The following is a 15,439-nucleotide window of genomic DNA, read 5'->3' as shown; positions in this document are numbered from 1 at the left end:
TAGCCTCTTGAGCCACTGGGATTGCAAGTGTGTTCCACCACACCCAGCTGTCTCAAACTTTTGATCATGAATTTTCCAAAATAGAAATCTAAAGCATTTAAGAAAAATAATTGGATATAAAAGCACTCGACTTATGGAATTTTGAAACTGTTTGCTTTAGTTTTGGTTTTAACAGATGTGCCAATTCTTTCATGCTCCTCCTTTGCAGAGAGGCAGCTTCTTCCCTCTCGGAGGGTGGTCTGGGACCTGCTAACTCAACCTCTACCTGAAGGAGTGAGGCTAATGTAATGAGCTGTGGCTCTGAGTGTAGGACATTGAGCATGTTGCAGCTTCCATCTTATTTGTCTTTCCCTTGGATCCCTGGCTCTGGGGAGGCCAGCTTCTGTGTTGTGAGCAGCCTGTGGAAAGGTCCATGGACCTAGAAACAGAGGCCTCCTGGGACTAACCTGCAAGAACCTGAGGCCACTTTCAACAACTATATGAAGGAACCATATTCCCTGAAAACTCCTAGCACCAGTCAGGTCTTCAGAGGATGCACAATAAGGAACCTGGTCTTCTCTAGATTTAAAGAGAAAATCTGCCTCTCCACCCCACTTCTAGACCAGGCACTCACATGGAGTGATTTTCTTCTAAGAGTTCAGGTGGACAGTCAGGGAGTAGAAATATAACTCAGGGAGAAGGAATTCAGTAATAGAATAGGAGGAAGAGAGGCTGAGCCCAGCTGGAGGTTTCCTGTGGTCTCCTCAGACAGCCTCTGAGCCAGGACTCTGAGGAGAGGAGGTGACAAAGAACACTCTGTTCATTAGGAGAGAGATTAAGCAAAGTCCTAGGTTCTAGTGCATGGCTCTCCAGGTCTCAGGTTCCAGGGAGGAGTGTGGAGCAGGGAAGCTGAGCCTTGGGGTGTCTTCATATCCCTGATGTTTCCTTTTCTCAGACCTTGTCAGGTGCTTCATCTTGGACACTCCTGAGGCTGACCCAGATCTCACTCCCCTTGTGTTCTTTGGCTAATCAGCATTGCTGCTGTTCCTGGTTATAAGGCTCTGTGGACCCATAGGGACCGGGATTCTCCCCAGATCCTGAGAATGGGAGTCATGGTGCTGTTCTTGGGGTCCCTGGCTCTGACAAAGACCTAGGCAGGTGAGTGCGGGTGGGTGGTGGATCGGTAGTGAATGGGCATTCGCGGGAGGATAAAGGGGTGGGGTCGCTGGACCAGAAGAAGCTTCGAGGTAGCCCCTAGCTGGTACCCCTCCCCACCTTGGTCACTTCCTGTCTCGAACCCTTTCTCATCTTCCACCCTCTTGTCTCCCATCTATATCTCGCTCTTCCCGTACCTTTTCCATTTCAAGAGCCCCCGTGCCCCTTCTATCTTCAGAGGCCTGGAGCTCTGAGAAGGGTCGAGCCGGTCTCAGTTGCTCCCCGCCCCCAGGCTCCCACTCCATGACGTGTTTCTACATCACGATGTCCGTGCCTGACCGCGGAGAGGCCAGGTACTTGGAAGTTGGCTGTGGTTACCTGGAGGACACACGGTTTGCGCGCTTGGACAGCTAGGCGCGAAGCCAAGAACGGACCCGCGAGCGCCTTGGGTGGAGCAGGTGGGACCTGACTATTGGGATGAGCAGATGCGGAAAGCTAAGGTCAACACCCAGACTTACTAAGTGAACCTCAATAACCTGCTGGGCTACTACAACCAGAGTGAGAACGGCGAGTGACGCCGGGCACAGGGCTGAGGTCACGACTCTTCCACGTTCCCCACGGACCGGTTAAAATTGCTGTGGGTCCCCAGGTTGGAGGATCATCCCTAGTCTGCGGGGCCCGCGGAGACCCTCGATCTGGGAAGTGCTCAAGGGAACTGTTACCTGGTTTCATTTTGAGTTTGGGTTAGAATTTCCTCGGGTTGGGCTGGAGGGGAAGGGGCTGACGGAGGGGACTGGGCCAGGCTCTCACACCATCCAGTCCAAGTTAAGACTGCCACAAGGATTCCGATGGCCGCCTCCTCCGCGGGTATAAGCAGTACGCCTATGACGGTAAAGATTACCTTTCCCTGGACGAAGATCTGTGTTCCTGGACCACAGTGGACCCTGGGGCTCAGATCACCCGGGGCAAATTTGAAGCAGCGGCTGCAGCAGAGCTATAAAAGCCTACCTGGAGGGCAGGTGCGTGGAGTCGCTCCAGAGATGCTTGGAGAATGGGAAGGAGACACTGCAAAGCAAAAGTACAAGCTGCCTCAAGGCAATTTCCCCATCTGTGGGGTGGGGCATCTCCTCAGGAGGGGAAGAAAATGGGATCCTAACTAGAATACTGTCTTTATCTAACATGGAGGGATGTAGAGTGCTCCTAGGTTTTCAGATCCAGTAGCAGAGAATGACTCACCTCAGGGCCCACTTTTTCTTCTCTCAGGACAATTGGGAATCTGTGACTGAAAAAGAGAGTAGATTCCTGAAATAACCAATCAGCGGTTCCCTTTGATTCTGGGAACAGATTGTGAATTATGACCTCTCTCAAGCCTTGTTCTCTGTGCTACACCCAATGGCTTTGGAGATCTGACTGCAGTGTTTCTGAGTCTTTCAGCCTCCTCCACCCAGTCAGGACCCTTTACAACCCCTCAAATACCCGGAGCTTCCTGCCCTGATTCTACAGCTTTCTAAGAAATAAATTATTCCTTTTGCCTGTGTGTAGGCTAGCATGTGGGGGTTTGTTGTGGTTTGTTTGTATTTGGCTTATAAATATATCTTTTACTATTCAAAACACAGCAAGTTCCAGCAAAGAGTTGGTATAAGAACTGTTTTATCAAATCAATTTAGTAATACTCCAATTTTCAACGGCTTCTTCAGAAGTCTATTGTTGCAGTTACACACAGGCAAAGCAATTATAATGTGGGGTCCCAAAATATTGTGGTTTAGACTGTGGCTTATTTAAGTCTCACATGGGAAGCCAGTTCAACTCCACACAGTTATTTAAGGATGTAGTTTTTTTTCCATTTTGTGGTTCTTTATCTTCATCTGCATGGTCAAGTTGAAACTCAAGCACAGCAGCATGGGAAGTAGTAGCACTTACAAGTAGTTTATCCTCATAAGTTGTGAAACATTAAGTTGATACTTCACTTCTGTTTGTGTTCAGTTGGTGATAACAGTCATGTGGCTACATGTAGCTTCAAGTGGTGGTCAGGAAATACAGATTTAGCAGAGCAGGTATTGTTTAGTGTTGGGGTTTGGCATTCCCCTATACGAGTTGTCCTATTCATTCTCAGGTTGGACACTTGAATGATGCTGGAGTGACCCACAGAGAATTCAGAGTACCTAAAATTTGTCACTCTTCTTCCCAGGCCCCCAAAGACACATGTGACTCACACCCTAACCCTGAAGGAGCTGTCACCTTGAAGTGCTGGGCCCTGGGTTTCTACCCTAAGGATGTCACTCTGATCTGGCAGCGGGATGGGGAGGATCAGACCCAGGACATGGAGCCTGTAGAGACCAGGCCTGCAGGAGATGGAAGCTTCCAGAAGTGGGCAGCTGTGGTGGTGCCTTCAGGATAGGAGCAGAAATTCACATATCTTGTGCAGCATGAGGGGTTGCCCGAGCCCCTCCCCTGAAATGAGGTCAGGAGGGGATGAGGGCTCAGAGCTTATTTTCATGAAAATCAGGAGCCATTCTGGAGCCTCTTTGTAGGTCAGGGCTGAAAGCTGGGGGTCAGAGGTCCTCACCTTCCCCTCTGTTGGCTTCACAGAGCCACCTCCTCAGCCCTCCATCTCCACCAAGGAAATCATTGTTGGCCTGGTTCTGGTTCTTCTCGTAGCTGTGGACATCAGAGTTGTGATGGTTGTTGTGATGAAGTGGAGGAAGAAGCAGGTAGGGGAGGAGCTGAGTCTGAATTTTCTTATTTCAGGCCCCAGGTAGAAGTGTGTCCTGCCTCATTAATAGGAAGTACCACCCACACATTCATGTTTATACAGCCTGGGGCTGTTTGCTGACATTCTATCATAAAACACATGAAAAATAAAAGACAGATTTTGCACCCTGATGATCTTTGTGACAGGGACCTGATTCCCAGCAGTCAGAGGTCAGAAGGGAAGGTCCCTGCTGAAGGCAAACCTCTGGGAGAGCAGTTGGTTCAGTGCCTGTAATCTCCTTTCCCCATGCCTCCTGGTCATTTCCTGGGTCTGAAGTCATGTTCTGGAACATCCTTTGAGTGTTAGTACTAGGGGCTTCCTAAAGGGCCTTCATGGCCCTCCTCCTTGCAGATTGTTTTCTTCTCACAGGTAGAAAAGAAGGGAGGAGCTACACTCAGGCTCCAAGTAAGTATGGCGAAAAGGATGACCCTTAGGATTGCATAGGCAGAAGTCCATGGGGAATATCACTCACCCCATAATTCTTCCTTCAGCCAGTTCTCTTTTGCCCTCTGAATATATCTAGTTGTTTTTCTGTTCCAGAGAGGGACAGTTTCCAAGGCTCTGATGCGTCTCTCACGGCATAAAGGTGAGACTCTGCAGGGCCTGATGTAGGAAAGGGGATGGGACAGAGAAGACCAAACTGGGTTCCAGGACTTTCTGAATTCGATCCTTTTGAGTGAGTGAAGCTTTGTTGAGCAGGTTGCCACTAATAGTGCTTGACCTGAATTTGTTCTTGATTATTTTGTTCTGTAGTCTGAGACAGCTGCTTTGTTTGCCTCCTCTTTGTGGCTCTAAGAACTCCTGGATTCTCTTCCTGCAAAGTGTCTAAATGTGTCTGTGTCCTTGTTGGCATAATGTGAGAAGGTGGGGAGACCAGAGCACCCCTACCCACCAGGACCCCATCCTGATACTGACCTATGTTCCTTTCCACAGTCAACTTTCCTGTTCCAACAAAGGTATGACTTAGATGATTCCATCACTGACTCAAGTACACTGATCTTCAAGTTCTTATTTCTGTACAGAAAATAAGAATCTAAATATAAAATTGATTTTTAAACAGTTGGGGTTATTTGAAATGAGGGGTTAATTGCTTAATGAAATAAAAAGATGCCTGAAATTTGAGGAAGGAAATAAATTGGAGCACTCAGAACCATCCACAGTCTGTTTTTGCTGTGCTGAGTCTGTTGCAGGTGGGGACAGAAGACTGTGAGGAGCAGAGAGTGATTGGGACTGTGCCCAGTCAGTGCTCAGTCCATACTGGACTTTAGTCATCGTCCCTGCTCCTTTCTCTTTGCCCCTCTGGTAAAACTTCTACAATCTGTGATCACAGGGATACAGGAATTGCCAGGACCATGGGTAGCAAGGGCTTTCTGTGGCCAGGTTGTTGGGTAGGGGCTCAGACCTAGGAAACAGATTCAGTATCCCAACAGGTGGAAGAAGATGCAAGAAGCAGTTAGGATAGTAGATATGCTTTATTCAGAGGGGATAACAGCCTCCAGCTTCAGCTTTAGCCCCCAGCCAGTTCCATTTTACCCCCCTCAGTTTAGCCCTAGTTAGTTCCACTTAGCCCCCAAGTCTTTTCCTTTGGCTCTTTTTATATGCAGGCCAACAAAAGAAGGCACACTGCCAACAAGTCACATAAGTGGGTGTGTGCTCACAAGCAGAATGTTTATGACTTTGAGTATATATGTTGAATCAGAGTGTTTCTGACTTTGGTTACACACTGACCATAGCATAGATGACTCATGGTTTTGGTCACACACTAAAAGCACGACATAGCTTGCCAGAAGCCTAGGTGAGGGAGCCTAATTATGGCCATTTGGGTCTAATAGCATATGGTCTAGTGCTCCAACACTAGACCAGCCTAAGCTCAGCCCCTGGTGTGGTCTTTAGCCCATGACTTTTGTGTTTATTTCTTGCTTCTCATAGAGGATTGTGACTGTTCTTGTTCTTGGGAATGATGCTGGTCTCCTTGTTCTCTGGTGTCCTTCATTTTTGATAGCAGCAAGAGGAGTTTTTCCTGTCATTGTTCTCATAAGGCTCCTGCAAACAGGAGTCTCTGTGGTATCAAAAGATGAATTTTCACATGTATGATCTTCTGCCCTCCTTTCAAGGTTGCTTCCTTGTTTGTGTTCTTTCCCCCAATATTTAAAAATTGAATTATAGAGTCTAGGATTAGTCAAGGGGCGAGATCCTGTTGTTTCTCTTTTTAGGTAAATTCCTTTTGAAATTCTTTTTCTGCTCTCCTGGCCTACCCTTCTCCATGCCTTTAGCTCTAGTAATCCTAGTGCTGGCTCCTGTCTAAACTGAAGGGTTTATAGGACAGAGTATAATTCATATTTACATATGAAAATAGACCCAAATGTCAAGGATTTTTCTTTGCTGAAGGTGTAAGTGTTAGCATGCGCTGTGTAGAGCAGGAGTAGGAGGGCTGTTTTGGGAGGGAGTGTAAGAGGGAGGGCAGCGGTTGTGAGAAAATCCCAGGCATCCCCAATGTCAGTGTAAGGACAGTTTTGCTGAAGTGCCATGAGGAGTCTGAGACTGAGACTCCTTCAATAAAGATAGAGGGAGGTGCTCTACAGTAATCATTTATTTAATTGATACTTATCGTGTGTCAGATATGTGACAGTATTTTTTGCATCTGTGAATCTCATTAGAGGAGAAACAAAAAATGCTGGCCTCGTGGAGCATGGTCCTAGTGGGAAGAGGCAGAGGATACACTGTGCAGAGACAAGAGAAAAACTTGAAAGCAAATGAGGAAAACCTCACCACACACAAGGGGTTCCCATTAAGATTAATAACCAGTTTCTCATCAGCAATCATTGAAGTAGAAGGCAATGGGATGACATATGGAATAGGCTGAAAGACTAAAACTGTCAACCACAAACTCTCTTTCCTGGTAGACTGTCCTTCAAAAATGAAGATATAATTATCAGTTTAGATGAGGCTAAGGACATGTGTTCCCTTGTCTTCCCTGAGTAGCTACACTTATTAAGATTCCTTGGTTCCTTTCATGTTTGTTTTGGTTATGGGGATTGAACCCAGGGGGACTTAAACACTGAGCCATATTCCCAGTCATTTTTAAAATATTTTATTTAGAGGCAGCATCTCACTCGCTATGTTGCCGAGGATGGCTGAATTCACGATCTTCCTGCCTCAGCCTCCTGAGCTGCTGGGATTATAGGCGTGCACCGCTATGCTTGGCTCTTTTCATTATTACTTTTTTGATTTTTTTTTTAGGGTGAATGCCAGACCTTATTTATTAGATTCCTAGAGTCAGGCCTCTGGCCTGGGACTCGGATAATAATTTAGGTGAGATGAGCCAGGAGAGAGCATGCTCTTTGAACATTAGCCACTTACAGCTGGCCAGACCTGAAAGAAGAGGGCATGAAATAGGGATTTAGGATAAAGAGAGAGTCTAAAGACCCACAAGTCCTTGAGATGGGAAAGCACATTTGTAAATATTGAGTAATATGCCCTTTGGCACATTTCCTTGTAAAATGAGGGAAATACCCAAAGGAAAAACTGCCAGGAAATTGTGTAGCTCCACCCAGTCTCCACCAATTGTCCAGCCCCCAGCACTGGCCCTTTATAAGTATTAACATTCCACACCAGTGGGTGACTGTCTCTCCTTCTGGAGATTGCACCACATTCTCCCTTGACTGTGTATCTATTTTCCTAAATAAACCTCTGTCTATGCCTCTGACAGGCATGTGTTGAAATTGTTTTCCATCACGTATGCCAAGGATCCTGTTGGTCTTAAAGTCCAGTTCTCTCTTCTCTCTGGGAACTCCATGAACCCTTCTTCTGTGACACTTCTTCTCCAAGTGAGAGGCAAAAAAGGAGTTACCCATGCAGCTGCTGAAATTACATTCATTATAGGGTCTCTCCCTTCCTTTCTACTGTGGGATGACATTGGCTGCTTTATACCATCATTTACTGAAGCAGAGAAACAAACTTCTGGATTCTGGCCCCTGAAGTCTGACCCCTGATAAATTCTCCCTGACAGTGCATGGCAGGCCTTGTCCTTCCTTTTCCTTGTTGGGGGGCTCTTTCCTGAATGCTTCTGGGCTTTTCCAATTTGTCTGAAAGGGAAGTTAGGATTCTTCTGTGGTGCCAAGTAGACCTAAGGTACACAGAGAAACCAGGTTGGGAGATCTCAGTTATGATTTGCATAGGAATGGAGAGTGGGAGGATTTTGTTGAAATATATATACACACACACCAGGAATCGAACCCAGGCATTTAACCACTGAGCCACATCCCTAGCCTTTTAAAATTACTTTCTTTTTTTCTTAAAAAAAGTTTTGAGACAGAGTCTCCTTAAATTGCTTAGGGCTTCACTATTGCTGAGACTGGCCTTGAATTTACAATCCTCCTGCCTCAGATTCCTGAGCCATTAGGATTACAGGCATTATATGTGCTGGATTTTTGTACAGTATGGCCTATTTATCTAAAAGTGCATGCTAGTTTAATGTAATTGTTTTATGTGTTTATTTATCTGTTAGTGTGTGTTTATGTAGACTGACTTGATAAAGGAAAAAAAAATATGATGGCTGGCAATGACGATCCCTACTGGAAATTTGTTCGACTGACAATTCTTGGTTTATCTTGAGCTGGTTAATTTGAATATTTTTTGTTTCATAAACTTTGTCAGAACATTGTTGGATAACATATTTTGTCTTTTTTCCTCACAATCCATTATGTAAATTTGCCTTTTTGCTTTATGTCTCTTTCTCCTAATCATTACAAACTTGCACATTTTAGTTCAAAACCAAGTCCACCACTTACTCAGAAGGTTGCAATTTTGGGAGAAAGGGGACCTCTGCTAAAATGGGAAACAAATTCAAGAGGGGAGAGTGTTTGGAGGAAAAAAAAATCTGGTACTCCAGCTGGTTTTATGTTTGATGATTGCAATGCCTCAAATTGCAAATACTTAAAAAATGTGGAACATTTAATATCTTAAACTGATTTTCTTATGGGCTGGTTTAGAGTCCTTAGGCAGTAAGATAAAAGCAAAAAAAAAAATATATATATATATATAAATTCTGATACAATGGGACATATTTTAAAATTTAAGCAAACTCTTTCCCAAAAGACTAAAACCTGTGATAAATTAAAGCAGGAAGAAAAAGCGTTGGAAAGCTTACAGCAGGCTTTCTCATGTTAGATGGACCTAGAAAGTGCCCTTTGCCTTTCTCTTGGAAGGGCTACATCTGACTAGAAAATAGGTTAGGTCAGAAGGACTTATCAACTAGATCTCCAGTATATGATTTTCTTAATCCTTTACAAAAAATGCTGTGTGCTATTGATCAGCTCTTCAAATAGGGAAAAATGTTATCTTAAGCCTGCATAACAAACCTCACCTTTAAAATTTTCGCTTCCACTGGACATTTGCCTTTACCCTTCTCAATGACGTTTAGATTAAATTCTATGTCTTTGGGATGTAAATATTCCACTTTGTTTCAACCAAGTTCTATCTTTGGAAGTGCAGGTTTAAAATTAGGAATTGTTTATTACTATGGTAATTGCATCAACAGATTGATTTGAAAAAATGACAAATGATGATTCTAAATGAAATTTTTATTTTCTGTCATTTTTATGTATGTTTGTGTACATGTAATTGTGTCTACATGGTACCAAATTGGATGATAAATAAATGAGTACTCATAAATTTTTAAAAGACACAAATCCAATGACTTATTTGTTCACATGACTTAGATAAATATTTTTTTTTAAATATTTTTTAATTGTCAAGGGATCTTTTTATTTTATTTATTTACTTTTACTTATGTGGTGCTGAGGTTCGAACCCAAGACCTCATGAATGCCAGGCAAGTGCTCTACCACTGAGCCACAGCTCCAGCCCATTTAAATAAATCTTAGATAAATGAATTAATTTAAATTTTTGGTAAGACAAAGTAAAGACATCTTTAAAATTATTCAATGCATTTTTTTTGTCTAGGTTACTAAACATTTGGGATGATATTTATATTTAAAGTAGGGACTGGGGTTATGGCTCAGTGGTAGAGTGTTTGCTTCGCACATGCAAGGCCCTGGGTTTGATCTTCAGCTCCACATAATAAATAAATAAATAAATAAATAAATAAATAAATAAATAAATAAATAATACAGAAAGAAAGAAGAAAGAAAGAAAGAAAGAAAAATGTTTAAAATATACTGTCTATTGCTTTTAGGGTTTTTATGGGGTGGGACAGGAAAAATATCTTAAAATATTAACTCTGCTTGTCTGATATCTTGGTTTTTAGGTTAATATAAAAGAGCTGTTAAAAATTTGGGTTAATTAGATTTTATATAAATGGGATAAACATGTATAAACATATTTGTTAGAAGAAAATATCTGTGTCATTTGTAAGTTAAAATACCGAAAAAATCAATTGCTAAATATAAATACAAGCACTCTTGGTCTCTTAAATTCCATAAAAAATGAATATTTGGTCTATTAAATGTGTTTTTATAAATTGTTGGTATATTAAAAAAAATCAAAAAAATTTTACACATTTTTTCATTGATGCATTATAGTTGTACTTTGACCTTCTGAGTTTGGCTTATGGTTAATATACTGTTTTCAAGGTCCATCTATTTCCTTGAAAATGCCATAATTTTATTTTCTCTATGGATGAATAAAACTCCATTGTGTATATAACTTACGTTTTTTTTATCCATTCATCCATTGATGGACACCTAGGCTGGTTCCATAGTTTGGCTGTTGTGAACTGTGCTTCTATAAACATGGGCATGCATGCATCACTGATGATGATGACTTTAATTCTTTAGGATGAATACTGAGTAGTAGCACAGCTGGATCAAATGGTGGTTCTTTGAGAAACTTCTGTATTGATTTCCATAGTAGTTGCACTAATTTACACTCCCACCAATAGTGTGAAAGTGTTCCCTTTTCTCCAGAATTTACTATTTGTATTCTTGTTGACTGCCATTCTGACTGGTATGAGATGAAATCTCAGTGTAGTTTGATTTGCATTTCCCTAATTTCTAATGATATTGAGCATTTATCATATATTTATTGGCCATTTGTATTTCTTCTTTTGGAAAGTGTCTGTTTAATTCATTGACTCATTTATTAATTTGGTTATTTGATTTTTTCGTGTAAAGTGTTTTGAATTCTTTATATGTTCTAAATATTAATCCTCCATCAGAACAGCAAAGTTTTTCTACCATTTTGTACATTCTTTCTTCACATTCTTAATTGTTTCCTTTGCTGTGCTTTTTAATTTGATGCCATCCATTTATTAACTCCTGACGTTATTTTCTTAGCTTTAGGGGTCCTATTGAGAAAATTGTTACCTGTGCCTATATGCTGGAGGGTTGACCCTATTTCATGGATGAAATTTCTGGATATTTTTATATCTTTTGTCAAACCTTTCCTTTTTTTCCTTAAGCATATTGTGAAGTGAGTCCTTGTTTGCTGGCTTCAGTACCTTCTCTTGGTTGTTTTATCTCTCCTGTTTACCTTTTCCACTTTCCATTTTATTACTTCCTTGCCCAATGTTGTAGATGGTTGTTATAGAACCTTTATGTTTTGCTTTTTCTTCCCAAGACTGCTAACATTAGTTTCAACATTTAGTTCATTACTAAAGAACTACTTATATCTAAAATCAGAATACTCTTGTTTTTATTTGTTCTTTTTAGATATACATGGCAGTAGAATATGAAAGAATGATCAAGCCTTGCCCTTGCCAGTTTATTGAGTCAGCTCTGCATATTTATAGAGCCAGGGGTGGTATGAGGGTTGAAACAGTTTAACAGTTTAATGGTTTTGGCAGCTGGCATGGGGTGCTTTCTGATTGGTGGGTAAGGATCATGTGAGTCACCAGGACTCACCACTGGATAGTGATGGGGAAGTTCTGATTGGTGGGTAAGGATCATGTGAGTTAGCAGGGCTCACCATTGGAAGGCTCTTATCAGGGGATGGGGAGGTTAGTCTTTGGAGCTGGGCCGACTCCCAACAGAATATATTTTGACATATTATACATAGGTGGGGTATGACTAGTTCTAATTAGGATCCCATTCTTGTGGTTGAACATGATGTGGATTTTCACAGGTATTCATATGTGAACATAGGAAAGTTATGTCTTATTTATTTTACTATATTTCCTATTCCCATCTGTCCTTCCTTCCCTTCATCTCCCTTTATCTAATCCAATGAACTTCTGTTCTTCACTATTTACCCTTTATTCTGTGTTAGAATCCACTTATAAGAGAGAACATTCAGATTTTGCTTTTGGGGGATTGGTTTATTTCACTTAACATTATAGTCTCCAGTTCCATCCATTTACTGGCAAATGCCATAATCTTATTTTTTTTATGGCTCAGTAATATTCCATTATGTATATATACCACATTTTCTTTATCCATTCTTCTGCTGAAGGGCACCTAGTTTGGTCCCATAGCTTAACTATTGTGAGTTGAGCTACTATCAACTTTGATGTGGTTGTATCACTGCAGTATGCTGATTTTAAGTACTTTGGGTATATACTGAGGAGTGTGATAACTGGGTCAAATGATGGTTCCATTCCAAGTTTTCTGAGGAATCTCCACACTGATTTTTCAGATTGGTTGCACTAATTTGCAGTCCCGCCAGCAATGTATTAATGTACCTTTCCCCCCACATCCTTGCCAACATTTCTTGTTACTTGTACTCTTGATGATTGGCATTCTGACTGGAGTGAGATGGAATCTCAGTGTAGTTTTAATTTGCAGTTCTCTAATTGCTAGAGATGTTGAACATTTTTTCATATATTTGTTGACTGATTCTATTTTTTTTTCTTCTGTGAAGTGTCTGTTCATTTCCTTTGCCCATTCATTGATTGGGTTTTTATTGTTGTTGTTAATTTTTTTTTTAGTTCTTTGTGTATTCTGGAGATTAATGCTCTATCTGAGATGCTGGTGGCAGAGATTTTCTCCCATTCTGTAGGCTCTCTCTTCATATTCTTGATTGTTTTATTTGCTGTGAAGAATATTTTTAATTTAATATCATCCCATTTATTGATTCTTGATGTTACTTTTTGCTCTTTAGAAGTCTTGTTGAGGAATTCATTTCCTATGCTGGCATAATGGAGAGTTGGGCCTACATTTTCTTCTGTTAGGTTCAGAGTCTCTGGTCTAATGCCTAGGTCCTAGATCCACTTTGAGTTGAGTTTGTGTAGGGTGAGAGATAGGGGTTAAATTGCATTCTACTACCTGTGGATTTCCAGTTTTCCCTGCACCATATGTTGAAGATGCTATCTTTTCTCCATTGTATGTTTATGGTACCTTGTCTAGTATGAAATAACTGTATATATATGGGTTTGTCTCTATGTCTTCTATTCTGTTCCATTGGTTATCATGTCAAAATCATAATACTCTTGATCCTACATTAAGCTTGATTTCAGTCTTTGTTAAGGCAGATTATTTTAGTTGGTATTTACTCCAAGGTCATGGTCTTCACTCCTTGATCTCAACTTGACCTTCATCCTGATGTCTCAACTGAAAACTCAGATTTGGCTCATCTAAAATTCCCTCATGTCCCCTGCACTCTTAGCCTTTGTGATTTCTACTTAGCACAGCAAACCCTAAGTAGCTGTCCTTTGATAGCTTTCATGGTGTGACACCTTGGGCACATGCAGCCTAGGAGTGTGACTTTAGGTTATTCTTGTAGTTCTCTCTCAGTACTCTAGCCTCCAATCCCTGTACCTTGGCAGCCTCGAATTCTGCTCTGTTTGCTTTGCCTCCTGACATTGCTTCTCTTTGCCTGAGTTCCATTTCCCTGCATTGTAGTTTGGAAAATGCTTTAGGAAGAGAATTGATGAGAGTGTGTTTCACTTCAGATATTTGCATTTTCTCAAAGATGGTAGTCCTGAGTTGGCTGCAGCTAAATGCCTGCAATAACTGCATTAAATATTTTGTCTCCCTTTAATCCTTGTTCACAGTGTGACATGAATTTATAAGCAGTGTCTGTTTGACAGTATAGACAGAATAGAAGACACAGAGACAAACCCATATATATACAATTATTTCATACTATTTTTCCAGAAAACTCTAATTTCTCTATCTTTACTTTCATTTGTGCTGATGCATATGGTGGTTTGCCACTTGACAGTAAGAGTAATATTTATTATATCTTGCTTCCTGGTTGAAATCTCAGTTTCATCTCTAATGAACTTATGCACAGAAACACACACACAGACACACACAGACATACACTTTTGTTACATGTTTTTCCTTTAAGTCCAAACATTTTCAAATTGCTGTAGAAATGATTCAAACTATTTCTGTCTCATTTAAGAAACATTTTCTCACTCAAATATCTTCAGGCAATTCTCTCAACTTTTGTGGTAATTTTAGTTTTTTTCATATTGGTCTTTACTTTTTATAAAATCATTTAGTTTTTTTAAAAAAAATGTTCACTTTTTTTTTGTTTTATTTGGGTGGTAGGGATTTAACCCATGGCTACCTCAGTGGTATAATTTACTTTGTTTATATCAAAATACAGAAATTTAGTTTAATCATGCATGTTTGGTAGAGTATTCATGATGGAAAGATAGAATGAATGAAAGTTTCTGTGGATAATAACATATAAAAAAGAACAATAAAGAAATTAATGAGGTTGTTTTTTGGTGGAGCATATTTATTTATTTATTTATTTATTTATTTATTTACTTACTTACTTACTTATACTGGGGATTGAACCCATGGGTTCAATTAACCACTGAGCCACATCCTCAGACCTTTATATTTTTAATTCAGATACAGGGTCTTGCTAAGTGGCTTAGGGTCTTGCTAAGTTTTGAAGGCTGGTTTTGAACTCATGACCCTCCTGCCACAACCTCCTGAGCTGTTGGGATTACAGGTGGGTGCCACTGCACCCAGACGTTTAAGGAGTTTCTGAAGAATTCTTTTCTTGTAATTTCTTTTCTTGTAATACTTCTTTTGTTCCCACAAGAAACATGTAATATGCTAACTGAGGTAACCATCTGCTTTTCCTCTCACTCCTCCCCTTCTGAGTTCCTTTGATCCTACTGATAATCAGAACATCAAGAATATCCTGCAAACCACTCAGCTACTCAAAACTTGTCAAAGTTGCAGGTTTTTTCCTCTAAAGTTTGTTTTAAAGCTGTGGAAAGAGCATTTTCTTTCTTTTATTTTTTTCTTTTTTTGGTGAGAGGAAGGAAGAACTGGTTGCTTAAAGACAGCACATCTATCCCGACATTCCTGTCTTCATGAATTTTTGATTCCTTCCTATACTGTTAGTATTTAGATATGAAGCGTTCCCCAGACTCATGTGTTGAAAGATTTATCCCCACTGTAGCAATGTTTAGATGTGGGGCTTTGGGGAAGTAATTGGATCATGAGGGTATTAACCTCATCAATGAACATATCCATTAATGAGTTCTTAGCTGATGACTTTGTGAAGAAGTGGTGGAAACTGGAGGAGATAGAGTCTATTGAGGAAATAGGTCATTGGGGGCATTCCCTGGAAGGCTATGTCTTGTCCCCAGCCCCTTCCTTCCTCCTCTCTCTGCTTCCTGCCACCA

At 40.9% G+C, this 15,439-nt stretch overlaps 1 pseudogene across 1 annotated transcript; it reads left to right on the top strand.

The window, feature by feature from the left end:
* Nucleotides 1–1,458: 1,458 nt before the first annotated feature.
* LOC308649369 (class I histocompatibility antigen, Gogo-C*0202 alpha chain-like) lies at nucleotides 1,459–3,589 on the top strand (annotated as a pseudogene). Its single transcript has 3 exons — nucleotides 1,459–1,497; nucleotides 1,976–2,212; nucleotides 3,323–3,589. The product of its transcript is annotated as a class I histocompatibility antigen, Gogo-C*0202 alpha chain-like (transcript).
* Nucleotides 3,590–15,439: the final 11,850 nt, after the last annotated feature.

Source organism: Spermophilus citellus (assembly GCF_964194105.1).
Source record: "Spermophilus citellus genome assembly, chromosome: 5".
Taxonomy (NCBI): domain Eukaryota; kingdom Metazoa; phylum Chordata; class Mammalia; order Rodentia; family Sciuridae; genus Spermophilus; species Spermophilus citellus.
Note: the sequence above shows the minus strand (reverse complement) of the source record. Positions and strands in the feature narration are given on the sequence as shown.